Below are 25,439 nucleotides of genomic sequence, written 5' to 3' on the forward strand. Positions count from 1 at the left end.
TCACTATGATGTTCACATCTCCAGCAGTCTGTACTTTCCTAATTTCATAAGGGTGTTCAGATCAAAGAAATAGACCGTATTCAAGTTCATGGTGATCATATGCAGGTCCAGTTCATACCATACACCTTTCAACTCGTCAGGAAAAGCACAGACTCCCCAAGCATTGGGTAAATGTACCCATAGCCTGTAGACACGATTACTGCCACTAGTGTGAATCAGTCGGTGTCAACCTGCCAGTGCAAGCCCTCTGGGTCAAGAATATATACTTTGTGTTCGCAGAACTCATCATGCACACTGTGGGCACTAAATAAACCCCAAAATGGTATAGTACTAAACTAAAATGCTAAGCTTTATTTTTGTTGACAGATAGCATTAGCATACACAGTGGCTGAATGCATGCTTTAATTTGACCCACCAGCTGGTAAAAAGGAACTAAAAAAAAAAAAGAAGAGGTTGAATCCATTTCTCCCTGTTGAAATTGCATACAAATGAATAGCAAACCAGGCTTTCAGTTTAATTCATTCATCTTGGAAGACAGTGAGAAACCTTATCACTACCTTTAAATCTACCTAGGGGTGGACGAAACTCACTTACCTGTCCTTAAAGTTTTTCGCGGTGGGGGGGAGGTGCTTCGCTGCTCCCCCCATGAAGTTCAGGCCGGGGGGGGGAGGCTTCCCGCCTCGCCTGGCCAAAATTCAGGCCGGGGGGGAGGCTTCCTACCTCGCCCGGCCGAAATTCAGGCCGGGGAGGAGGCGCCTCACCTCGCCCGGCCGCGAACTCAAAAGTTTTTTTTTAAAAAAATAAATGCCTCCGTGATAGGCTACGTGACGATTAACGTAGCCTATCACGGCTAGATCTGCAAAGTCAGCCATGATAGGCTACGTTAATCATCACGTAGCCTATCACGGGTGACTTTAAAAAAAAAAAGCGCGTACGCAAATGGCGGCCCCCATAGGGAGCCGCCATTCTCGTTCCTTATTTGGTCACTGTGGTCTACGTAAAGATTTACGTAGACTACGGTGACCAAATAAGGAACAGGAATGGTGGCTCCCTATGGGGGCCGCCATTATCCGTACGCGCTTTTTTTTTTTAAGTCACCCGTGATAGGCTACGAGACGATTTACGTAGCCTATCACGGCTGACTTTGCAAATCTAGCCGTGATAGGCTACGTTAATCGTCACGTAGCCTATCACGGGGGCGTTTTTGTTTTTTTTTCTTTGATTGGAATGGCGGCGGCGGCAGCCGGTCGAAAGACCGGCTGCCGCTCCCGCCCCGGACAAACACCCGCCGAACCACCGGCCGGACCCGCCGCCGGGAGGGACATTTGGCAAAGGTAAGTCCCGTCCTGGGGGGGGGGGCGGGGGGCAGGGGGGCAGAGAATTTCTCCCCGAAACTTGTTCGGGGGGGCCGAACACGTTGGCGCTCGGCCCCCCGAAGTTTCGGGGAGAAATTCTCCACCATCCCTAAATCTACCAGGCTGATGATTCAAGTACCTAAATTGTATTTGTGATCTCCTGTGCTGCTTCCAAAGGATAAGAGACAGAAAAGCTACGATTTACTTCAAATCTAGGGATGTACGAAAGTCACTTACCTTTTCGCGGATGTGATTCGCGGTGGGGGGGAAGGCGGTCCATTCCTCCCCCCGGAATCCTCAACGGGGGGGAGGAGATCCGGTCCTCCCCCCCCCAGAATCCTGCCCGGCCAGCTCTGCTCCACAGCGGCTCTGTCGAGCAGCCGGCCAGGGCCGTCTGCAGCCAGAGTTCCGGCCGCGGACGGGGTGCTGCAGACGCAAATGGCAGCCACCGTAGCAGCTGCCATTTGCGTCCAGCCAGGCAGCCATGATAGGCTACATAAGTATTTATGTAGCCTATCACGGCAAGCAAAAAGGAAAAAAAAAAAACAGCATACGCAAATGGTGGTGGCTATAGCAGCTGCCATTTGCGTTCCCTACTTTTCACTGTTTTATCCTACGTAAATATCTATGTAGGCTATTATGGCAGGAAAAAAAAGGAACGCAAATAGTGTAGCAGGCGCCATTTGCATTCCTTTTTTGTTTCGCTGTTTTAGCCTATGTAAATATTTACGTAAGCTATTACGGTGAAAAAAAGGAATGCAAATAGCGCCCACTACAGTGCAGATTGCAAAATGTGCGTAAAAATGAGCATATTTGAAAAAGTGTGTACAAAAATACATATATTTTGAAAAAAAAATCCACAAAAACACTTCATTTAATGTAAAATTGCTTGCGAAAAATGCATGCAAAATGCATGCAAAAATAAGTATGAATTTTTGTATGGACTAAAATAAAATAAAAAATCTCAATCTGATGCAGAAATGGGATGGGACATATTTAAAGTGAAAAAATGAGGACCTGAGCCAGGTGCTTGGTGCTTCTGAGACTGAACCGTATCAGTGATCATGCTCAAAGTGCTGAGAGCTCCTCTGGCATTGAAGTCGCCAGGCTGGTAACAAACGCTTGTCCAGGTTCGTTACTTAACAAACAGGATAATAGCATATTTATATTTCCTACAGCTATCTACCAGAAATGTTGCTACTGGTTTCTGGAACATTTCTTGTTCTGGCCTGTTGTTGACATCTTTTTATTTCCCTGCCTATAAAATGGTTCTGTATTTGCAGCTACTGTAGCCTAGTTACTGGCTGCTAGATCCCACAGTTTTTCTTCTTACTGCACTCTCTGAGCTTTCTATCAAGTTCAACCACCATTAATAGAAAAACCAGCAGTTAAAAATGTTCCAGGGGTGGGAAACAACAGCAAACTACACACTGGATGGTGGAGGCTTCTCCGTTGGAGGGACGTACATTAAAAGCTGAATTGGATTTGTCAAGATTGGCATGGTATTTCATACTAGTTATTGCCTCTCTCTCTCTCTCTCTCATATTCACACACACACACACACACACACACAGAGGGAGAGAGAGGGAGAGAAAGAATTCAATCATAATTAATTTCAAGAGCTAGGATATCTCTACTTCAATTTCATCTTAAGTTCTAACCATGCAGACTTCATGATTTCAACATTGTCAGCCTTTCCCACATTTTATTCTCCGACAACACATGCAAGAACATACACACAGGGGGGTTTGTTGTTGTTGTTGTTGTTTGTTTTGTTTTATTTAGCATCTTGCCTGATGAAGAGATCTGGACATCTCTCAAAAGATTCCAAATTTTTGGTGACCTTTGAGTTGGTCTGCGAAATACATTACCCTAAAATGGGTTTGGGGATTTCTACTACCCATGTATATCTTGATACTGGATTCCTATTAATTCTCATGAAACAGTCAAGGTAGAATATCACAAAGCGATTTGGTGGAAGCATGTGCCAGTTATCTGCCACTTCTTATGTAAGGGCTGAAGCCATTCTCTAGATCACCCCTGCTCTAGATTGTTTGAGACAAAGGCCCAGGAGGCACATCATTGTGGTTTCCTGTGAACTCCTGAGGAGCATGCATCAGACTCATTGCCACAGGTTGCACTTGTGTGAACTAGTTAGGGATGCTGGAGAAATTCGAGATGGACTAAAATGAGCTCGGATTTCTAAGAATCCGTCCTGCAGAATCCACTGTGGAGTGACCACCTCAGGCTGAGCGGAGTCTGTAGACTTTCAGATGTGTTTTTTTTTTTTACTTTCCCAAAGTTTATGCATATTTATTCATAGGAAAATACACACGTTTCTGGTGAGGAAAAGTTGAATGGAACGGGGGCCAATATGCTAAATGTTACCTATTAAGGTAAATTAAGTAAATTATTATGAAACCTCTTACGTAATTATTTGTGTATTTTTCTGCATGATGGAAAAAAAATTCACATCCATCTGTGAGCGGACGATGGAACAAAAAGCGCCTGACAAACGGCAAAACACTCTTGGAGCAGATTTTACACAGTCTGTACATCCTTAGAGCTGGTGCAACCATGTGGGGACTGTACACATTGTCACCATGATTTCTGCTACAGTTGGGGTGGTCATGTGGCCTACTTTACAGAGGGCAGTCCTCTATTTGAAGGCATCCTCTATTTGAAGGCTGTCCAATCCATGTCCAGTTTAGAAATCATAAGAAGGGGAGCAGGGGCCTTGAAGCTGACCATCCACCGTTTGCACCTGGACAGCAGACTCAGCAGGCAGGGACACAAGTCAGCTGGTCACAGTCTTCCCCACTATTGGGGGATATATTGTATTTCTATTGAAATTATAGCAATGGTTCCTAAATTTGCACTTATGCATATGCAAGTGTTATGCAACTCTCTTTCCCCTCTTGTCCTCCTTTTTGATGATGCATTTCCTCTTTTTTGGCAATGTGTAAGTGGCTACCCTAGCTAAAGCAACAGCACAAAATTTGCAAATGTTATTGAAGAGACGGTGGCAGATGCCCACACAGTACTCATGGGGAGGTTCACACAAATGTTGTCTCTATCTTACTGCACCCCAGCCACAAGCCTATGTAAGTGGCATATAATGGTAAAGCTTTGCCTGGACTGTACCTCAGGCTGTAAGTGATGGTTTGTATATTTCCACAATAATTAGATATTATGGGGAGCAGATGGGAAAGAAAAGAAATATGTCATTCCATTTGTTTTCATTATTAAAAAAATCTTTCATTTTGTTCCTAGTTCATTAGAATTACACATGTTTTCTTCCTGATTCAGAACTAGTTCATTCATTACTGTAATTCCCATGTGTTTTTGTTAGCCACTGATTTCAATGGGGGTCCCAGCCAGTCTTCTGCTGCCTGTAATTTCAGTGTTACTTTTCATGAGTCCACCTAAGGAGGAGGAGGAATAGTAGCAGTAGTAGTACTGATGGGCAAACTTACCTCAAGTGGGTTCATTATTTCCTTGGAAAGTAATGAATTCATCTGTTTTTATGCATGCACGATATCAAACTGCGTCTTGGGAGCTGTCATTTGGAACCATGTAATACATCATGACATTATGTGTCACCACATTCTCTACTCCTTCCTGTCTGGTTGTTTACTCCTTGCCTGCCTGATAATCAGCTCTAACTCTTCTCTGTATCAGAAGGGAAATGGCTGAGGTTGCAGCTCACCTTCACTGTTGCTGCATCCTCCATGAATATATTATCTTTGCCACTGTCCCCCTCCCAGGGACATATATTGTTCCAGAAAGTTTAGTTAATGCCTGAGTATGCAACAAATACATCTACCAAACTCCACCATGCCAGCCAGCCAGACCACCCTGTGCCAAGCCATGGTGGCCTCCTCCTACTTGGGTCCCCCTTCCAGTATTCCTCTCACAAACAGACCCTAGTGTCACCCACCAGCACCAACTAAAGTACACTTTTACTTACCAAACAAGTAAAAAAGGCCTTTCACTAAAGTGTTAAAGTAGGGATGTCACAAGAGTCCGCTGGGGTGTGTGGAGTCCAATGGAATCCCCCTCACCCAACTCCCAGGCCCCACTCTCTAAACCATGGGGCACTCATGGACCCACTGGGTGAGTGCCCTGCATGTCAATGAGTGCCAGCAGCTGCCCTGTCCTCCTAGCAAGCCACCATTGTGTGCAACAATGGTGACCTCGGAGCTTCCAGGAAGGGAATGTTGCATAATTGGTGGCTGTAAAGGGCCCATTTATGCAACATTACAGGTGTGAATGCTCCATTCATGCCCGCAGTATTGTGTAAATAGGTCCTTTACAGCCAATTGCACAGCATTACCTACCCAGAAGCACCTGAGCCGCCATTGTTGTGCACAATGGTGGCTTGCTAGGAGGACGGGTGGCCCCATGGCTTTGTCAGGCACTCAACTCGCTGGGCTGTGATGATGCTGAAGCAGGGGTGGAGAGTGGTAGCAGTGGCTCGGCGAGCAGCCGATGAAGCCAGGCATGGGTGAGTCCATCCATCCCTTGTTTAAATTGAGATCATCACATTTCCTAAAGAAAGAACAGGGCTAAACTAACCAACTCAGCACATGTGCAAAAATGGCATAGTTTAGATGCAGACTGCGCATGCTCCAAAGCTCACAGTCAATTCTGAAAGTAATAGCGAATTTGAAAGACAGCAGTCCAGGCTTGCTAAAAAGGTGAGCATTATGAATGCAAACATTTCAGCCAATGACTAATTCTGAAATTCAGTGGCATCACTAATAATAATAACTATTATTGTTATCATCATCATTATTATGGATTTCTTTCAAATGAGAAGTGGTATATAAATATTGTTCATAAATAAATAAAAAAAATATGAAATACTTTTGAAATGTTCCTTCTTCCTGTTTGGAGTAAACACCAAGCATTCTCTTTGCTGATATACAGCTGAAATAAGTTTTCTGAGTGACAATTACTGATCTTTGCAGGATATCAAGTGTTCAGAGACATCCAAATGGAATAATAGTTTCAAGAAGAAAAAGGAGCAACCACCTTTGATGGAACAAAAGATAAAGCATCCATGCTAAGGCAGAAACAAATTTACAGTTTCACTGCTAGGAAAAATAGATTGTAATAGAAGTTTAGAACTGATATTTTTCACTGTTATTTCATAAAGCAGTTGCTGAGACTAGGAATCCTGGCAAATCAAAAAGTAGCAGGTCCTTCCAGATGCAGAGCTGTAAACGCTACAGATAACTCTTCTAGATAAGACTTGTGCAGACAAGAGAAGATCACATGAAGACAGTTTTCTAAAAAATTTATATGAATTACCCATCAAACAAGAGCAGACTAATAGCTTGGCTAATGCGAGTCCCTTATGTGAATACTGGAGCTTAGGAAATTCAGCTATTCCCCCCAACCTCACCCGCCCCAGCTGCCAGGAATATATATTGAAATTGTAAACTGAACTGGCTTCAGTCATGCATATTCTCCATTTATGCTTTGCTTTTTTCTCCAGGAATTAATTTTATCTATCTATCTATCTATCTATCTATCTATCTATCTATCTATCTATCTGGACATTTGAGCCTATTAGTAATGCAAATGAATACAAAATGAAAATGACAAGCTGACTTTCATCAGTTTTCAGAAAGCGGTTTTTCAACCAGACAGCATCCAGGACATGCTTGTAGTCCAATCATCTTGCTTATCACAGAATAAGTATCATAGATGTCACTCATTTGCTGCTAGAAAAATGGTATTACTGGAACTCAGGTTTGCCTGGCAACCTGACCACTCAAACAGGACATAGGGTCTGACTCCAAATTAGGTGTTTCCTTCCCACACCAACATTATCCCTCCCTGGGGTGGGGACCATCAGTGCTGACATAGGGAGGCACCACATCATTCAAGTGTAGGGGTGTGTGAATCAGCAAAACTTGAGCTCGCCAAAAGTCTCCAAGTTCCATTTCAAAGCTCATTCCAACTAGAGATGTTACAGGAGTTTGAGAGGGGAGTGGAGTCCGGCAGACTGGGTGGTGGCTCAGCATCCCCCTCTGGCTCAGAAGCAGAACTGACCACTTTTTTTGGGGGGGGGGAGATCTGAAGTCCTCTCTTCTGAGGGCCCAGGAGTTTCTTGCTCAGCCCCAGGATCCCCTGAAGCATCTGGTTCCTCAGGGGCATTTGACTTAGAAGGTTCCAGATCACAATGCACCACAATGGTGCACAACATTGCACTCCCCCCCGCCGCATGCTGTTGTGCAGTAGCACATCTTTAGTCCTTGTCCTATCCATTCTTTCACTTATATTGCAGTTCTATACATGTCAGCTCAGAGGTAAGACCCACTGAGTTTTGTGTGGCTTAGCCCTAGCTAAGAGGGTATAATATTACAAACTCAATTTGCTAAAAGGAAAGATGCTTTAAGATTCTTTACCTGTGGCAGGGGGTTGGACTAGATGACCTTGAAGGACGTTTCCAACTTTATCATTCTCTGTGGATGGCATTGGCTGCCACTTGGGTACTGGTAACATGAAATGGTAGCTTAATGGTAGCATGGCTGGCTAGGGAAGGCTCGGAGTTGTAGGCCTTTTTTCTGTCTCAACAGGCATAGGATTGTGCCCTAAATTGTATGATAGCTTCAGTTGCATAGACTCCAAAGTTTCATAGACTCTGTGCAACTGAAGTGAACAGACAAATCTGGGACTTAAGTCCACTACTCTGGCACTGGAAAGGAAAGGAAAGGTTCCTCCTGTGCAAGCACCGGGTCATTACTGACCCCTAGAGGGCCTCCACTTACGCTGGCGTTTTCATGGCAGACTATATAGCGGGGTGGTTTGCCATTTCCTTCCCAGTCATGACTACCTTTCCCCCAGCAAGCTGGGTACTCATTTTACCAACCTCGGAAGGATGGAAGGCTGAATCGAACTGAGCTGGCTACCTGGGACCCAGCTTCCGTTGGGATCGAACTCAGGTCATGGGGAGAGTTCCAGTTGCAATACTGCCGCCTACCACTGACAGTCATCCAACTCCAAGGTAGTGGTGACACAGCATAGGATACCATCACATATAGCCTAAATAGCATGTCTGGTACGGGTGTGTCCCCTAACAGCTGTAATATCCTGGCATTTTGGAGCTTGAGTGAACATAGAAAGCCCTTAACATAACATGTTCAACTAAAGAACTATTTTTTGTTAATTAAATTCCAATATATCCAATTTACTAAATATACATTTCTTAGATTATATTGTATACACATTAACAGATCAAGATAAATGGGAATAACAACTTCTGCCTGCCATCTGCTAGCAGAATGAAACATAATGGTTCGGGGCTAACATATACAGGGATGCTATTTTGATGTCCTGTGGGGTCTTACTACACAGAAATAGCTTCTTTCACTGCTGTTCAAATGCCATCAAGAATAGAGTGAACTCCTAAAGGACTGGGTGGACTGATGGCCATATAAATGGTTTTATAAATGGGAAAAAGCATTTCATCTGAATACAAATTCCATTTAGATCAGGGCTAGTGCTATGCCAAAATCTGTCCTCCAAATTCCTGAAAGTTTTCTTCCCCCACAAAAGAAGCTTCTGTTTTTTCTGCCTCATTCTCAAGGCACTTTTGAATTTCTTTTGGTGGTGTTTTGAGCTTATCTTATCATTACCTTGAACATATTGTTGCAAGGTGACAAGGGTGCTGTGTGTGTCCCTCCCCCCTTTCTAATATGCATCTTTCTATCACTCTGCAGCCTTCTTGGCTGCCTGCACTTCCAGATCTGAAAAGAAAAGAAAACTGTGGAAGGAGATAGCTAAAGACATCTTCCCCTGGGCTTTAATTGAAGCTCAGGAAGCCAGGGAGGCTTCCCAAAGAGATAACTGTACAATGAAAAACACTCATACATAGGGATGGCGGAGAATTTCTCCACGAATCTCCGGGAGGCCGAATGCCAACGCATTTGGCCCCCCGAAATTGGTGGTGAAATTCTCCACCGGCCCCCTGCCCCCCCCCAGGATGGGACTTACCTTGTGCGAATGTCCCTCTCGGCCGCGGGTCCCGGCGGCGGTTCAGCGGCGGTTCGGCGGGGGCGGGGGCAGCGGCTGGTCTTCTGACCGTCCGCCGCCGCCGCCATTGAAAAATAAAAAAGGAAAGTAAAAAAACAACAACACACACCTGTGATAGGCTACGTAAAGATTTACGTAGCCTATCACGGCTAGATTTCCAAAGTCAGCCGTGATAGGCTATGTAAATCGTCACGTAGCCTATCACGGGTGACTTTGAAAAAAAAAAAAGTGTGTACGCACTCCACACTACCAATATCTGTGTAGGGATGTCAGAGAATTTCACCACGAATCTCGAGGAGGCCGAATGCCAGCGCATTCAGCCTCCTGAAATCAGTGGTGAAATGGTCTGCCCCCCCCCGCCCCCCTGGGACGGGACTTACCTTGGGCGAATCCTCCTGGCGGTGGTGGCTCCAGTTGCGGTTTGGCTGCATTTCGGCGGCGGCTGTGGCGGCTGCGGCAGCCAGTCTTCCGACCGGCTGCCGCCGCCGCCATTTCCAAATAATAAAAAAACAAAACTGATAGGCTACATAAAGATTTACATAGCCTTTCACGGCTAAATTTTAAAAAACACTGTGATAGGCTACGTAAATGTTTACGTAGCCTATCATGGCTGGGTAAAAAAACAAAAACAAAAACCGCGCGTATGTAAATGCGTTCCTTATTTTGATATGTCTAGTCTACATAAACATTTATGTAGACTATGCCAAAAATAAGGGGAACGCAAATAGCGTAGCGTCTATGCTATTTGCGTTCCCCTTATTTTCGCCGTAGTCTGTGTAAATGTTTACGTAGACTACACGTACCGAAATAAGGAACACAAATGGCGGCGCCCATGGGCGCCGCCATTTGCGTACGCGCAGTTTTGGTTTTTGTTTTTTTACTCAGCCGTGATTGGCTACATAAACATTTATGTTTATAACATCCAGCATTTTACCCATATATCAGACAGAGAGAGAGAGAGAAGGAATTAGCCCTGTATTTAAGAAGATGTTTGATAATCATATTTGGCATACTCTTTGACCTAAAAAGACTTCCCAAGTAAATGTGCTTTGTGCTGATGTGGACTATCCTGGACATGCTCTGTTTCATGTTTACTCTAATAAAAGCCATTCAATTGGTCAAAAGGCATGATCGCCACCCCTCCAAATGCATGTCTATCAGGTGAGTGTGTGTGTGTATTTCTGCAAAACTGTCACACAAGGAATTATGCCACTGAATTATTCCATCTTACTTTACACTGGACAAGGGAGAAGGCTCTCTGTATCTTTAGGAGCCTGTATCATGAACTGCAAGCTTTCCACACTACCCGCTTTGCTTTAATTTTCTGCTTATGCAGGAAATCAGGGATGACTCTAGTGTCCTTAAGCCAGCTGAACTCTCTGCAGCACCTTTATTTTTATTGCCTGCACTAAAACCATTTCCAGAGGCAATAAAACCAGTGGCAATTGGAGAGAAGGCAACATGATACCTAGCAGTCTGGTCCCTTCATTTCCATGTGCTCCCTCTAACAAGGTCCTTAGTAGAAAAACAGCCAAGCATTTCCAGAGGCTTCTGGCTTCCTCAGCATTCACCGTGATAGGATGCAATTTCCAAGTTTCTTGAAGTGCTGTTATTGACACAGACTGAACGGTTGTTTTCCTGCTGACTGATTTATATGTTGGAGGTGATATGAGCCTTATTGCTTGTCTGTTCTTTTTTTAGATTTCTTGATCTATGACGACTCATGAGCAACTTCACTGAGGTGTGGAAGAACCTCCAGGGAGGACTATTTTGCAATCAATAACGTATCAGAGGCACATGCATGAATAAACCAGCGAACAAATGTGTTCCTCCAGTTTGGACTTCATTATCTTGCTTTAAATTGCCAAGCTGGTTTTTATGTTATCGTTCGTAAAATAACAATTATTAGAGTGTACAGACAGCCACATGTTCTGACTCTGTGGGTGCAAAGCCCACCAACTTCAGTAGACGGTTCTCATATTATGGGGTGTGTTTTTTGTTTTGTTTTTTAAAAAAACCTTATGATAAATATAGTCCAATTTTGGAATCACAGGCATGTACTATTCAGATGGTAGCTAGCTGCATTTATGAAATGATATTTTACAGTGATTTCTGGCTTCTGGGAACCATTTCTGCAACAGCATGTCTGCTGAGGAATCTCTGCACATGTTGCCAGGGAAGCTCTTTCTTTTGCAGAGGCTTCTGGGAAGTGCTGTAAGGTGCATACTCTGCTCACACAAGGCACTAACCAGCAGAGCTGGCCCAAACCATTTTGCTGCCTAAGGTGAAGAACAAGATGGTGCCTCCACCCCATGCCACATACAGATGGCAACCAGAGTAGCTGCTGAATCTTTCTTCAATGCTGGTGATAGGACAAGGGTTAGCTTTGAGTGTGGAGGAAAGGCTTCATGGCACACACAACTTTGTCCTTCAACAGAGGGAATGGCTGTGGAGAGGCTGCCATAGCTACCTCCGTCTACACACCTAGCATATGCAACCAGAGGTGACCACCTCACTCTACCTCATGGTAGGGCTGGTGCTACTAGGCAGGCCTGGAAGTCCTGAATATTACTCAGCAGAAAATACGTGTATGCGGGTTTCCTATGGAGCCATCACTATATGCATATGTACATATTTTATTGTCATAGTCTCACACTCTTATTAAGTGGAAAGATCCAAAAATATTCAAAATAAATAAAATACATATTTCTTCATTTATTTTATATGTGTACGGTCACCCAATAACACATGTTGAGGGTCCTCTTAGCTTGCTGCCCCTGACCTTCTTGTGACCTCCTCCCATGCATAGTGAGAACAGTGTCATGGTTGAAGTGGTAGACCCCTTTGCTTGTCCTGGGGTCCTAGGAAATGCCCAACCACAGCACCCTCTGCAGGTGTTCCTGAATATTCAGAGTCCTAAGTCCCACACTGACACTCCTATATCACCACAATACCAAACACTTTATTGGATAAGACGGGATAACATTTATAGAGTTCTGGAACATAAGGAATTGTAACACATGTTAATGCTCAGCATTTCAGGAACATCTACAAAACACTTCTACCAAAAAATAATTTGTCCTACAATCCATCCAGGAAGAACACAATGAAGGCTTCTTATTAGGGATGATCACTCCATTTTGCACACAAAACCAAGACACTGAAATTATGCAACTGAAATTACATATATGTAATGTTCTTTGAGTATTCAAAGTGCTTTCATGTATTCTCTGAGTAACCTTTGCAATGACCCTCTAAGGTAGGTCAATATTATCATCCCCGTACTGATAGGGTAGAGTAATGCCAGAATGAGGATGTGAAAGATAATGTGTTGTCTAAGACCACCGAATTAGTTCATGGCCAAAGTGACATTCAAACCAGGGAATTCCCAGCTCACAGCTAGGGGTGGATGGACTCACCGGAGTCCATGCTCAGGGGGTGCTTGAGCAGCCACCACTTGCCCAGGTGAGCCAGGCTGCACAAGCCCCTGGAGAGCTCGGAAAGCTGGGAGCGCACCACAGCTGCCTGCTCCTCCATGGGAGCCGCCATCTTACGCAAGATGGAGCTCTATATTTCCATATATTTACTGTCGCACACAACTGTCCATCAAGGGCCATTTCCACAACAATAGAGGCCGCTCATATTGTGGAAATGGCCCTTTACAGCTGCCGTTGTGTACAACAGTAAATATGTGAAAATATAGAGCCCCATCTTGTGTAAAAGGTGCCAGCTTGAAAGGAAGATGGGTGGCTGCCAGGCATGAGCAGATGGGTCCAGTAAGTTCTGGCCATTCACGAGACTCGGTAGGCAGGGGCAGCAGCTTGCCAAGCTGGATTGGGGGCAGGGCAAGCAGGGGGAATCTGACAGATGCCCAGACCAAGATGGGCACCTGCACCATCTCTACTCACAGCTCATGATCTTTGCCATTAGGTTTCACCAGTTTTCAAACTGAAGAGAATGTGAGTTCTCTTATGGGATTTTTTCCCCCATTAAATTATATTTCCACATACCTTTTGCCTCAACAATGAATTGTTACAGCGATGCTTTTGATTGATAATCATGTTTCTGAATACCATAATTATGAAAACAAGTCTAAAGGTGAATGTATGTGAGCAATATTTAATGAGAAAATGTTCATAAATACACAGCAAGTACTTCTTCATAAATGCATCCTAATTAACAATATCAAGGTAGTTGCTCCTACATATAAAGAGTCACCCCATGACTTATTTCATAATACCAATCTGCTCACTATCAGGGTTCACCCAAGACTTGAGAGATCCAAATATGAGATTAATAATGTAAGTTGAACAGTTTTCTTGTGTCCCTGAACTTCTGGACAGCTTTAGACAAGGGTAGAGTGATATACTTGGCTCAGGATGTGACTTTGAGAGAGGCCATGATATGCTAAACCCCCATATCACAACAGTAAGTTGACATTCATTCTCAAGAGTTGATCCAAGATGTTTTGTTGCCTGGAGTGAGCAGCAAAAGGTACACGCACCCCCTCAACTTCTGCATACTACCCAATGCCAGCCAAGTTATTTTTGCACCTGAGGCAGAAAATCTCACAACCACCTCTCCCCATCCCTGGCAGTAAAAATGTAATGATAATAAATTAAAATAACTATCCATTTTCTGCCCATTTGTGACATCCAAAATCAACTCTCTCAGACAGCAGTATCTCATTACCTAATGGTAGGGCCGGCTGTCATTCTTAAGTCACCACAGAGTCAGGCCCGGGCTAGGGTTGTAAGTGCTGCACCCAAATCCTTTTGTGAAACATATATTCTCTGAATCAGGATCCTTGAGGCCAATTGCTAGACATTGCAGAAGACAGAAGGTAATGCTCTATTAAACCAGCAAGGGCAAAAGGCCAGGCTCCTGCTATTATAAAAAGCCTCTGGACTGGTCAGCTTTAGTATGTCTTCCAATTGCAGGAGCTAATATTCCCTTCTCTGCTTGCAGAGGGGTTTGAGACTTGAGTGTAAAGTCTCAGGCTGCTCCTTGGCCAGGTCCTAACCTCACAGTATGAGATATCTAGTTCAGACCAGTGGAGGCTGGTGGCTCTGATTTTGGTGGGGCAGTTGATCCATTCCAGGTTTCAGTGAGAACCACCCAGAACTGTAAAGGAGCTAACCAAGGTTCTGAAACTATTTTGGGGATAGTGTTCAGCACCCTGGATGGCTCCTTTAGACATCCGGCTGGTTCTGACTGAAACCTGGAATGGATCAATTGCCCCACCAAAATCCGGGCCATCAGCCTCCACTGGTTCAGACCCTAGTGTACCTCACAGATACTTTCCCAACTCAGCTAACTACAACAACAACAACAACAACAACAACAATCCCAGCAGTTTGGCGATGCCCTGAATACTTTTGTGTGCAAATTTCATGGAACAGCTTCAGTGTTAAGACTGGGAACTATAAGAGAAATGAATGATTAGTCATGCTGATGTTCAGTTTTAAAAAGTAAGAAAAAGTGTCCTCCGCTTGGTGCGTGACTGGGAATTTGCAGAGCTCACCTACAACAACACCTACAATTTAATATTTCGTGCTGATAAGGGACCCATCTAAATGTTAATCTCATTCATGGTAGTAATAATTACATTTCTCCTTTCAACAATGTGATTTCTTTCTTTCTAAAGGTAAGGTCGGGGGGAAGGGGAGGGAAATCTGTTCTGTCAGATTCATTCAAGGAAAGTTACTTAAAATAAACAGCTGAAGCACTCTTACATCCACAAAAATATTTCAAATGTATAATTTTAGACCACTGCCAGAAAGTGACAAGTGTCTGTTTTCATTAAAATCTTCAAGAACACTCATCTAATTGACAGGCTTTGCAAGATACAGTGAAACTATACACAGCGTTTTGTGTTACCATGACAACTGAGCCCCCAATGGCTTGAGCAATGATTTGTTCAAATGACTTATATTCAAGTGAAATGACTCACCTTTCACTGGAATTTACCAAGGTTTCCAGGCCTTGAAGTGTTCAGAGGTCCAGGAAAATAATCTTTTTTAAATCCTTCACCTTCCTAGTTTACATTTATTGGATTCTGTTCATAAAAAATACATTTTTAAAAAGAGATAGGGTCACGTGACAATGACGCTGACCCTAGACCAGCCCGCCAGGCCTGTCCAACCTGTGACTCACCAAGCCAAATGCAGTCCACCAGCTAGGAATGGCGGCCTACCAGCGGCTCAGCTGAATTGTCTACTTTTTGCCACCTGTCTGGGAGTGCCAAAATGGGGAATGGTAGGTAGGCTATTAAGAACCTGATAGGCCACAAAATATGTTTGGTAAGCAGTGTTGGTCTGTGCAGGTCTGCCTTCAATATTAGTGTAGCTAGGAACCAAATGGGTCCACTCTCACTTGTTTCACAATTTCTCTGTTCCTCCATGATTTTTTTTCTGGATCTGCCATAATGCTTAGAAATATATATATATATATATATATATATTCAACATTTCACCAGCATTTCAAATGCCACAATTCAAATTTTCATGCAAAATTTTAGCATCCAGAAGCCAACTTCAGTTTTGGAATGTGAACATTTACATAAGCATTTAAAGTGCTTGGCAGCACACACAAGTGATTCTCTTGAGTTCGGTGGGGCTTACTCACAGATAGGGATGGATGAACCCCCAACATCCACTCTGGCAGGCAGGCATCCACTGTGGGGAAATCCAGGCTGCTTGGGCCCCTCTGGATTTCCCCAGAGCCCAAGTGTGCCCACCAGATTTTACGGGGAGGCTCTCCAGAATTATAAAAGGTGCAAATAGGCTAATGGTGGCTGCCATTAGCTTACTGCGTGAAAATTATAGCTGTAATTGGTATATTTTATGCCACTTGTAGCCGTAAAGCACTTACTTCTATGTAAATTAAAGCCATTTTATGCTGCAATTCAGGTAAGTAAGTGTTTTACAGCTGCAAATGGTGTAAAATATGCCAATTATGGCTGTAATTTTCCCACCATAGGAAAATGGCAACCACCATTAGCCTATTGCACATTTTATAAGGCCAGAGAGTTGCCCTGTAGGAAATCTGAAAAACCCAGAGGTAGGGATGTACGAAAGTCACTTACAGTTCCGCGTAGGGATGTACGAAAGTGACTTACCTTTCTGCGGATTATGTTGATGGTGCGGGGGGAGGCGTTCCGTCCCTCTCCCCGGAATCCTCGACAGGGGGGGAGGCGATCCGTTCCTCCCTCCCAGAATCCTCCACGGCCAGATGTGCTCCGCGGCAGCTCCGCGGAGCAGCCGGCCAGGCCCAGGCCAGAGCCATCTGCAGCCAGATTTCCGGCAGCGAAGGGCTCTGGGTAAAAAACAACAACAACCGTGTACGCAGCTACGGCCACCGCCATTTGCGTTCCTTATTTTTGGCCGTCTTAGTCTACGTAAATATTTACGTCATAGCTGCTGCCATTTCATACGCGTTTTTTTTTTAACCCAGCTATGATAGGCTATGTAAATCTTTACATAGCCTATCACATCTTGTAAAAAAAAAAAAACAACCTGACAAGACTGCAAATGGCGGTGGCGGCAGCCGGTCAGAAGACCAGCCGCTGCCACTGAAGCCGCCGCCGGACCCACCGCCGCCTGGAACATCAGCCCCAGGTAAGTCTTGTTCTGGGGGGGATCCATGGGGGGGGCGTGGCAGGCCGTTCCACCATGGAGTTCGGGGGGGGCGAATGCACTGGTATTTGGCCTCACCAAGATCCGTGGCGGAATTCTCTGACATCCCTAGTCTTGCGGATCTGATTCGCGGTTGGGGGGGAGGCACTCCATCCCTCCCCACGGAATCCTGCCCAGCCAGCTCCGCTCTGTGGGGATTCCGCAGAGCCGCCGGCCGGCTCTGCCTGCAGCTGGACATCCGGCCAGTGGGCAGCAGGGACACAAATGGCGGTGGCCATAGCCGCCACCATTTGCATCCCTGTACTTAACTGTGATAGGCTAGGTAAATATTTACGTAGCCTATCACAGCAAAGTAAAAAAAAATGCATATGCAAATGATGGCGGCTATGGCCGCCGCCATTTGTATTTGCTATTTTTCGCCGTTCTAGCCTATGTAAATATTTACGTAGGCTAGAACGGCGAAAAACAGCGAACACAAATGGCGGCTGCTGTAGCCGCTGCCATTTGTGTACGCTATGCCCAGCCAGGAGACCAGCCGCCGGTGCCCCCGCTGCCGCAGCTGCCCCCGCCACAACTGCCGCCCCCACCCCCGCCCCCCACCGCACCTGCCGCCCCCGCACCTTCTGCTGGACCCGCCACCGCTGCACCTGCCGCCCCGCCGCTGCCCCCAGTCACCGCACCTGTTGCCCCCGCCGCCGCACCTTCCGCCGGACCCGCCATCACTGCACCTGCCACCCCGCCACTGCAACCCCCGCCGCCACACCTTCCGCCGCACTCCCTGCCACCACAACTGCTGCTCTGCCGCTGCTGCACCTTCTGCCCCACCACCCACCACCGCCGCCGCCCCTGCTGCCCCTGCACCTTCCACCGCCACTACCGCGCCACCGCACCTTCTGCTGCCACCACCACCACCGCACCTTCCTTCGCCCCCGCCGCCACCACACCTGCTGCCGCTGCTGCCGCACCACTGCCACCACACCCGCCGCCAAAGCTGCCACTGCATCCGCCACATCCTCCCCAGGTAAGTGCTGTCCTGGGTCGTTCCGTGGGGTTCCGCGGGGCGGGCGGGGGGGCAGGAGGCCATTCCGCCATGGATTCCGGTGGGCTGAATGCCAGTGCATTTGGTCTCACTGGAATCCATGGCAGAATTCTCCGCCATCCCTACCCAGAGGTGAGTGGAGCTGGTCCACTGTGGACTCCGCAGGTCAGATTCTTGGAAATCTGGCCTCATTGGAGTCTGCAGCGGATTTCTCCAGCATCCTACTCACAGGTAAGCATGTAGGATTGCAGCCCGAGGCTCGAACTCAATGGGACTTAGGGCTGTATCCAGTGTTAGTCCTACTTAGAATAGCCCTATTGAAACGAATGGGACTTAAGTTAGACTAACAACAGTTGATACAACCCATTGGATACAATCCTTATTTTTTAGTAGATACGCATAGGAATAAGGTGCTAGAATTATTGGTGTATCTTGCTTAGGAATAAATGAATCAGTCAATTTCAGTTTCTCTTTCCCATCTTTGTTCATTTCTTCCTGTTTCAGCATCAGTTTGCAAAACCTTCTTTTTAAAAACGTGTGCATTTTTGTGTGCATTTTTCCTATTAGAGACATCTTCATATGCAATTACACTGAATATACATATTTATTCAAGTGGTTTCCATTAACATTATGCTGTTTTGTATGTGTTTTATACTAATATATGCATTTTTGTGCACATTTGTGCCTGATATATGCATTTCTTTTTTGTCCGCACTTGCCCCTATTATGACTTTTTATTATTATTATTATTATTATTATTATTATTATTACTTTTTCTTGCATTTTTCCCTCTTTGGCTAAATGTCTTAAAAAATTCTAAGACAAGCAAATACTGAAGCATAAATGCATCCCAGTGTGGATATTTATTTAGGAAGTGTGAATTTGTTAAGTTCATGACAAAATGCAAAGTGAGCAATTCCCTCACTCCCATCTATAATCTTCCTCTTCCTCTTCTTCCTTGGTAGGATCAAATAAGAAAACCTGAAAGCTATTAACTGTCCAACCCTACTAGATACCTCAATAGCATTACATGCCAACTGTCACATACAATGATCTATTGTGGAAACCACACAGTGCCAGATGTCATTAAGAAATGAAATGTTCAGTGAATATTTGGCAAACATTTTAATATTTTTAGAATACCCAGTGAACTTCAAAGATGTACATAGGAAAACTTTGAGGAGCATTTTCTGAGCAAATTAACTCAACTGGGGATTTTACTCATCTTATTGAAACAACCTTTTGCTTCCCTCAGTGTTCCTTGGGTGTTTCTCCTAAACAGGAGCCACCAGAGTCATCACAAAATAAGTGAAATGAATTCCCAGAAGTTATCAACCTTGACTGCTTTGAAGAACATGTCTTCAGCATGAGAACACCCAGCTCTAAGAGTTAGAGGATGAGACCCCAGGCATAGCACAGCTGGATTAGAAACTGGCATAAAGGTTTTCTGTATGTCCCAGTAGAGATGTGCAGAACCCCCTGAGAAATGTCAATAGTCTCCTCTAGGGATGTACAAGAATTTTGTTTCAGTTCGCAAATCATCTGAACTTGCCCTGTTCTCAACTGCAAATTCAAACAAGAGTGCATTTTCTCAAAAAAAAAAAAATGTTCACACATTTCCCCGAACTTGCAATACACTTTGAAATGTGCATATTTTTTAAAATACACATTTTCACACTTCGGTCAACTGGGAGAAATTCACATGGAAATGTGCACTTTTTTCCCATTTGAAATGTGCACTTTTTCTGTTCAAACTTGCATTGTGCTGCACTTTTTGGCCTATTTATTTTTGACCTTTCATTGGGGGTGGAGGATGAAAAACAATTGCACTGGAACATTGTGGGAAGAGGTGAGAATTTCTCTGAAATTTCTCAGGGTGCAGGGCTTGAGTGCTTACCTTACTGTAAGGAAGTGGCTGAGGGGTTCATAGGTGCTCGTTCTTTCACTACCCCCCCTTTCTGTCCTCACAGCCCCTCCAGCTCCTTGAGTTTCTCAGAAAGCCCCCTGGAGCTAGATAGATAGTGACCCTGGGATAGATGGTGACCCTGGCAGTGAGAGAGTGCTGGAGGGGAGCTTGCTGGATGCTTGGCGCAGATGCAGGGAGCGACGACAGATGGAGGGCACAGAAAGGAGGCGTAGTGCTCGTTTGGCGCGCAAACAACAGTCGCATCCTGAGGACCCAAGGGAAAGAGGGAGGATCTCTCCCTAGCCCATAAGTTCAGGGTCTTCCTGTGATTCTCCTTCAAATGGGGACCAACTGCCTTACCTGGAGCTTAGGCTACTCTGCTATCTTTCCCCAGTGCTGTTCCTTGCTTTGTCGCTAGTGATTAGTATCTGAAAGAGTCATAAAGGAATAAAGGAATAAAGTCTCAGAAAGAATCCTCATCATCTGTGTCCTGAGTTGGCTATTGGTGGGGACTGCAAGAGGCAGCTAGGGCGCTCCTGACAGCCATGGTCTACAGGAATTTGATCTCCCTCTCTACGCTTCCCATTCATTTGAGTGCAGATCTTGAGAGTCTGTACCTTATGTTGGGTACCTGGGACAGATTAGCAATTCTGCTGGTGTACCACACACCCCGCTGCCCACCAGACTCTCTGCCTGAGCTGACAGAGGTGGTCTCGGATTTGGTGTTGAGAATCCCTAGGATGATGCTCCCAAGGAATCTCAATTTCCATGCCAAGGCCGCTGTATCTGGGGCGGCTCAGGACTTCATGGCCGCCATGACAACCATGGGGCAGTTCCAACATGTCATTGGCCCAACACATGTAAAAGGACACACATTCAATCTGGTTTTCTTGACTGGACACATGAGGATGGTGATCTGAAAATGGGGGAATTAACATCTGCCCCTTGTCACGGTCAGATCACGTCCTGCTTGTCGTGCCTTCCTCGGACTCCTCCAAGGATGAAGGGGAATGGCAGGCTCCAGACCCAGGGGAAGGGACCAGCACAGAAGGAGCCTGAGCCCCCTCAACCTCTGTGGAGGTTCCAGGTCCAGCTGCAGTCTCCCCAGACAATTTGGAGGGTGAAATTATGAAATGCCACTGACCCCTGCAGAGGGAAGGCATCTGCATCTCTGGGAGCAGCGTAGGCGAGCCTCTGTCCGTTTAAGACAGAGAGGCTCTCAGAGGCAGGAGGACTGATTGGATGCAGCTGCCTCAAGTCGTGGCCATTAGAAGGGGTTGGCAGGCTGGGGTTGAAGAAGCAATGTTGCGTCACACGCTGGATCTCAGAAATAGCCCAGCTACAGTTATCCATGCTCTGCTAACCAATCATCTGGATTACTGCAATGTGTTATATGTGGGGCTGCCTTCAAAAACAGTCTGGAAACTTCAGCTAGTCAAAATAGGGCAGCAAGATTTCTAACAGGGACTGACCAAAGAGATCCCATTACGCCAGTACTTTTCCAGCTGCCCTGGCTGCCAGTCCATTTCTGAGGCCAATTCAGAATGCTGGTATTAACATTCAAAGCCCTTAATGGCTTTGGGCCGGGTTATCAGAAGGATCGCCTCCTCCCTTATGTGCCTGTCTAGACCCTAAGATCATCCTCAGCACCCCTTCTCCGTGAGCCCCTGCCAAAGGAAGTGAGGTGGGTGATTACCAGGAAGAGGGCCTTTTCTGCTGTAGCAACCTGGAGATGGAATGAGCTTCCTAGAGAGGTTCGCCTGGTACCTATATTACACTCCTTCTAGCGCCAGGTGAAGACCTTTTTATTCTCCCAGTGTTTTAGCATTTTAGCTTCCTAATCTTTTTGCTCTGGTGTTTTAAATCTGTATTTTAAATCTCTGCATTGCTGCTAGGTTTTATTCTTGTTGTATTGTTATATTGTGGTTTTAATGCTTTTATATTTTATATTGTTTTATCTTGCATTTTTTTATTTTAATTTTTGTGAACCTCCCAGAGAGCTTCAGCTATTGGGCAGTATGAAATGAATGAATGAATAAATAAATAAATAAAAATGAGTTCAGCAAGCCCCCAAAGCGCTGGATTTCCCTGCAATTGACATCTCTTGTCAGGGATGGGCAACTTGTGGTCCTCCAGATGTTTTGGCCTACAACATCCATGAGCCCTCACCATTGGCTGTGCTGGCTAGGGCTGATGGGAGATGTTCTAAGTGCAGTAGGGACAATGGAGAAATCCACCATGGACTCCGATGAGGCCGGATTCCCAAGAATCTGACTTCTGAAGACTGTAGCAGGCAACCCCCTGCCTTAACTGGAGCATCCACCAGAGTTCACAGGGTGGCTCTCCAGCTGTCTAAATGTTGTGATAGGCTAATGGTGGCCACCATTAGCCTACCGTGGGAAAATTACAGCCGTAAATTGTATAGTTTTACAGCATTTGCAGCTGTACAGCACTTCCTTTTATATAAATTGTGGCCATAAAGCGCTTTCTGGCCACAATGCATGTAGAAGGAAATGCTTTATGGCTGCAAATACCATAAAACTATGCAATTTAAGGCTGTAATTTTCCCACAGTAAGCTAATAGTGGCCACCATTAGCCTATTGTGCCATTTAGACAGCTGGAGAGCCATGCCGCAAAGTCTGGTGGATGCGCCTGGGCTCCGGGGAAATCCACGGGGCCCTAAGCAGCCTGGATTTTCCTGCAGCAGATGCCCCCCCCAACTGGTCACTGGGGGGTTTGTTGTTGTTGTTGTTCAGTCGTTCAGTTGTGTCCGACTCTTCGTGACCCCATGGACCATAGCACGCCAGGCCTTCCTGTCCTGCGCTCTCTCCCGGAGCGTGCTCAAGTTCATATTCATTGCATCCGTGATGCTATCTAGCCATCTCATCCTCTGCCGTCCCCTTCTCCTTTTGCCTTCAGTCTTTCCCAGCATCAGGGTCTTTTCCAGGGAGTTTTCTCTTCGCATTAGGTGGCCAAAATATTGGAGCTTCAGCTTCATTATCTGTCCTTCCAAAGAGCACTCAGGGTTGATTTCCTTTAGGATGGACTGATTTGACCTCCTTGCAGTCCAGGGCACTCGTAAGAGTCTTCTCCAGCACCACAGTTCGAAAGCATCAATTCTTCGGCGCTCAGCCTTCCTTATAGTCCAGCTCTCACAGCCATACATTACTACTGGGAAAACCATAGCTTTGATTAGACGGACCTTTGTCGGCAAGGTGATGTCTCTGCTTCTTACTATGCTGTCTAGCTTTGCCATAGCTTTCCTCCCAAGGAGCAAGCGTCTTTTAATTTCATGGCTACACTCACCGTCTGCGGTGATCTTGGAGCCCAAGAAAGTAAAATCTGTCACTGCTTCCATTTCTTCCCCTTCTATATGCCAGGAAGTGATAGGGCCAGATGCCATGATCTTCGTTTTTTTAATGCTGAGTTTCAAACCAGCTTTTGCACTCTCCTCTTTCACCCTCAACAAGAGGCTCTTGAGATCCTCTTCGCTTTCTGCCATTAGGGTGGTATCGTCTGCATATCGGAGGTTGTTGATAATTCTCCAGGCAATCTTAATTCCGATCTCTGATTCATCCAACCCGGCATTTCTCATGATGTACTCTGCATATAAGTTAAATAAGCAGGGTGACAATATGCAGCCTTGTCGTACTCCTTTCCCAATTTTGAACCACTCGGTTGTTCCATGTCTGGTTCTTACTGTTGCTTCTTGACCCTCGTACAGGTTTCTCAGGAGACAGGTAAGGTGGTCTGGTACTCCCATCACTTTCAGAATTTGCCACAGTTTGTTGTGATCCACACAATCAAAGGCTTTAGCGTAGTCAATGAAGCAGAAATAGACGTTTTTCTGGAATTCTCTTGCTTTCTCCATGATGCAGCGAATGTTGGCGATTTGATCTCTAGTTCCTCTGCCTGTTCTAAACCCAGCTTGTACTTCCGGTAGTTCTCGGTTCGCATACTGCTGAAGCCTAGCTTGTAGGATTTTGAGCATCACCTTGCTGGCATGTGAAATGAGCGCAATTGTGCGGTAGTTTGAACACTCTTTGGCGTTGCCCTTCTTTGGAATTGGAATGTAAACTGACCTTTTCCAGTCTTGTGGCCACTGTTGAGTGTTCCAGATTTGTTGGCATATTGAATGCAGCACTTTAACAGCATCAACTTTTAGGATTTTAAATAGCTCAGCTGGAATACTGTCATCTCCGCTAGCTTTGTTGTTAGTAATGCTTCCTAAGGCCCACTTGACTTCACTCTCTAGGATGTCCGGCTCAAGTTCAGTGACCGCACTATCATGGCTATCAGGGACATTCAAATCTTTCCTGTATAGTTCTTCTGTGTATTCTTGCCACCTCTTCTTAATCTCATCTGCTTCTGTTAGGTCCCTGCCTTCTTTGTCCTTGATCATGCCCGTCTTTGCACAAAACGTTCCCTTGAGATCTCCAATTTTCTTGAAGAGATCTCTAGTCTTTCCCATTCTGTTGTTTTCCTCGATTTCTTTGCATTGTTCATTTAAGAAGGCCTTCTTGTCTCTCCTTGCTATTCTCTGGAACTCTGCATTCAGTTGGGTATATCTTCCCCTTTCTCCCTTGCTTTTCGCTTCCCTTCTTTCGTGAGCTACTTGTAAAGCCTCATCAGACAGCCACTTGGCTTTCTTGCATTTCTTTTTCTTTGGGACGGATTTCGTTGCTGCCTCCTGAACAATGTTACGGCCCTCCGTCCATAGTTCCTCAGGCACTCTGTCTATCAGGTCTAATCCCTGAAATCTATTCCTCACCTCCACTGTATATTCATCAGGGATATGATTTAGGTCATACCTGAAAGGTTTAGTGGCTTTCCCTACGTTCTTCAATTTAAGCCGAAATTTTGCAAGAAGCAGCTCATGATCTGAGCCACAGTCAGCTCCAGGTCTTGTTTTTACTGACTGTATGGAGCTTCTCCATCTTTGGCTGCAAAGGACATAATCAATCTGATTTCGATATTGACCATCTGGTGACGTCCATGTGTAGAGTCGCCTCTTGTGCTGTTGGAAAAGAGTGTTTGCTATGATCAGCATGTTCTCTTGGCAAAACTCTATTAGCTTTTGTCCTGCTTCATTTTGTACACCAAGGCCATGCCTGCCTGTTATCCCGGTGATTTCTTGACTTCCTACTTTAGCATTCCAATCCCCTATGATGAAGAGGACATCTTTTTTTGGTGTTAGTTCTAGAAGGTGTTGTAGGTCTTCATAGAACCGATCAACCTCAGCTTCTTCGGCCTCAGTGGTTGGGGCATAGACTTGAATTACTGTGATGTTGAATGGTTTGCCTTGGATTCGTACTGAGATCATTCTATCATTTTTAAGATTGTACCCCAGTACTGCTTTTCCCACCCTTTTATTGACTATGAGTGCTACTCCATTTCTTCTAAGGGATTCTTGCCCACAATAGTAGATATGATGGTCACCTGAATTAAATTCGCC

The 25,439-nt window shown here is 45.3% G+C and overlaps 1 long non-coding RNA gene across 1 annotated transcript in view; it reads left to right on the forward strand.

Moving 5' to 3' along the window:
• The window catches only part of LOC146350643 (uncharacterized), a 55,215-nt gene extending 43,105 nt beyond the window's left edge, over window positions 1–12,110 (forward strand). The window contains exon 4 of the long non-coding RNA XR_014788867.1: window positions 11,103–12,110. This is a non-coding gene — a long non-coding RNA (uncharacterized LOC146350643). The remainder of the gene's footprint in view (window positions 1–11,102) is intronic.
• The last annotated feature ends 13,329 nt before the right edge of the window (window positions 12,111–25,439 follow it).

This window comes from Heloderma suspectum, chromosome 3, assembly GCF_057233095.1.
Source record: "Heloderma suspectum isolate Gila_16-S chromosome 3, 16-S_ref, whole genome shotgun sequence".
NCBI lineage: Eukaryota > Metazoa > Chordata > Lepidosauria > Squamata > Helodermatidae > Heloderma > Heloderma suspectum.